This window comes from Teleopsis dalmanni, chromosome 2 (genome assembly GCF_002237135.1).
Source record: "Teleopsis dalmanni isolate 2A chromosome 2, ASM223713v2, whole genome shotgun sequence".
Classification (NCBI taxonomy): domain Eukaryota; kingdom Metazoa; phylum Arthropoda; class Insecta; order Diptera; family Diopsidae; genus Teleopsis; species Teleopsis dalmanni.
Window position 1 is genome coordinate 140,500,764 of NC_051847.1, and position 2,984 is coordinate 140,503,747.

At 21.5% G+C, this 2,984-nt stretch overlaps 1 long non-coding RNA gene across 1 annotated transcript; it reads right to left on the reverse strand.

Annotated features, from left to right (window-relative positions):
- Positions 1–848: 848 nt before the first annotated feature.
- Positions 849–2,146, reverse strand: LOC119685734. Its single transcript, XR_005252825.1, has 2 exons — positions 2,039–2,146; positions 849–913 (listed from the first exon to the last, which is right to left on the reverse strand). It is a non-coding gene; the product is annotated as an uncharacterized LOC119685734 (long non-coding RNA).
- Positions 2,147–2,984: the final 838 nt, after the last annotated feature.

Genomic DNA, 2,984 nt, shown 5'->3' on the forward strand with positions numbered 1-2,984 from the left:
AATATTATCTGGCAATATATTTATTTTACCTAGAGAAAATTATATTTTATTTTATAATTGAAAAAAGAACTATATACACATGTAGTACGCAAATAATTGAATTTTAATTTATATCGAAAATTTTAATAAATAAGAATACACAAAATAATTTATGAGTTTTTAATTAGAAACAACTTTCAAATTAGCATCATATAATGTATTATGTATATGTAATTTAATGTATTTAAATCAATTTTTTTTTAATATTTTTTTGTATTTATTTAATAGTTTATAAACTATTGTCATATAAAAAAAAATTTACGAAATATATATTTATAACTCATATTTTAAGTTAATATAAGATATGAGTTATGTGAAATCATTATAACTATTTCATAAAGTTATAGGCTATAAAAAAAGTTCTATTTTCTGTTGTGTAGTAAAAATTAAATTTTTAATAATATTTTGTTTTATTAAAAACAAACAAATTTTTTGGAGTTCCAATTTCAATCAAATCGAAATTTAAATTTAAAAAATTTAAATTAGTGTGACTAAAACTAAACATTAACTTTGCAAAATTTTGTATTATTTAATAAAATTTATACATTTTTTATGAAGTTATATATTTTTTATTACTATTTTTTATTTTATAGATTTTTATTTTAGTTTACCTATGCAAAACACATATAACCTTATTAAAATATATTATCTCATTGAAATGTACGGTCATATATACATACTTAAATAATTTTTATAACAAAATTAAATGATTTAAAAAATTACCTTTCAAGGACCTGATGTATGATTGCCAGAATTTTGCTTTTTTGCTGGGGGTCTCATTACGACCGATCATTTCCAAATGGCTTTTGAACATTTTGATCGTTTTTTTGTGTTGTGCTTATAACAAGAAAGTTTCGATGTTTAGTCTCGTTCGCTGAAAAAATATATATAAATTAAATTTAATTATGTTATATTTATTTTATGTATGTAAAAAATTAATAAACTATTGATTAACTTGCTGTATTACTAATTTATTGAATAGATATTTTTTTTGAATATTAATGTACACTGTATAATTTAATTACATTTAACTCTTTTATATATATATATATATATATATATATATATAATATTATATATATATATAGGGAATATATGGAAGTCAGTACTGGGAAAGCACTAAATTTGTCATTAGCTGACTGCGTCAGAAATTTTTTGAAAACAAAATTCTTAATAAAAAAAAATTAAGAAAATTAAGAAAATCTTGTGGTATAGAAAATCCAAAAGTAAGAACTACAAATTGTAGATATTCCGCAGAGCAAAATTTTTAAGTTATTTTTAAATGTCCTTGAGTTGAATATTTTCAAAAGCACACACACACACAAATTGAACACACAATTCACACCGAATTATGTTGAGAGATATATTTTTAAATTTATATATCACAGCAGCAAAAATTCAAATACATGCCGATTTTATGAGATATAGTTTTTATTTTTTTTTATTTGCACCGCATGTATGAGAGTTTAAGATTTTTCTTGTCAGATGTTTCGTATTTTTTGGCACGTAACACAAATATTGTTCAATTTTACAGATTTAAATATGCAAATTTATTGAATATATTTTTTGAACATTAAATTTTGATAATTTGATATGCTTTATATTGTTTCATAAAATATAAAAACACTTTTCGGCAAAAAAAATTTAATTTTGTTTAATATAATATTTATTCAACTAAAAAATTTGCAGTATGTACAAAATGTATAGAACATAAAAAATTATTTCAAAAGTACTTCCAGTCATTATATTTTACATATATGTTAGCACCATTTTATTATATAATTATACAATTAATTTTTCTATATAATTTTTTACATTTATTATTCATGAAATTATTTATTTAATTAATTTATTTAAAATTGTAATTATTACTTAAATACTTTTTTTTTATTAAGGTACGTTTTTTTCGCATATTTTTGTTTTAACACTAAATTTTATTTAAAGCATTTTCAATTTTTTTTCATAATTTTTATCTGTATCTTTAAATATTGCTGCTTACATTTTATTTACTCCTAAAAATAGCGATCTATCCTCAACGAAGAATTTTTTCAAACTGCAAACTGATCGGCATCAACTTAACCAATTTTGTTCGCTTTCATAAAATTGAAATTTTCTTTGTAGTTGTAGATTTTCTGTCACATTTAAAACAGTTTGTTAATAAACAAACTCATACATATGCACACGTAAGCTTCTAACTAAACAAAGTAATCGCAGGCGTTATGTACTCCTCCTCTATAGCATACAAATACACACATACACGCATTATGACAATTTTACAAGAAGCCACCAAAGTCCAACTTTTAAAATGTCTGAGACGATATATACCTTTATTTTCTGTATGCTAAAAGCATTTCGCTACGTTGTATTGGTAACAGAAAAGCTCAAGCTTTTTCTGTCAAGATCATGCACCAACACAAGCAATTTTGCAAATTTTTTTTTAACCAAACAATAAATGAAAAAATTTTTCCAAATACATTTCTATATTTTTATTTTTGTGCTATGAAATTTGAATTTGTTTTGTTTTGAAATTTTACTGGTCTTGTCTTTCTATTTGAAGACATTTTTCTTTGTTTCCAAATCCGTTCTTCGAACTTTTTTAGGTTAAAACAAGAAAAGGAGATAAAAAAAAGTTTTATTTTTTTTAAATAATAATAATACAAATTATAATGATTTATGTGCTATGAATAAATTTTGTAGAACAATATATTAATTTTTATCTACAAAAACATTGTTTCGATGTTATTAAATTCAAATCAAATACGTCATATTTGATCTTGAACGTAACATTGAACTGTTTGGAAAGGCCACATTAAATCTTCCAAAGAAAAATTTTCCAATTTTGTTCATTTAATAAAATTTAATAATTACATACTATATTCAAAACTGCGTATAATAAATAACTTATGTTGACATCCGTCTTAAGTTTGTTACATTTAATTTCACTT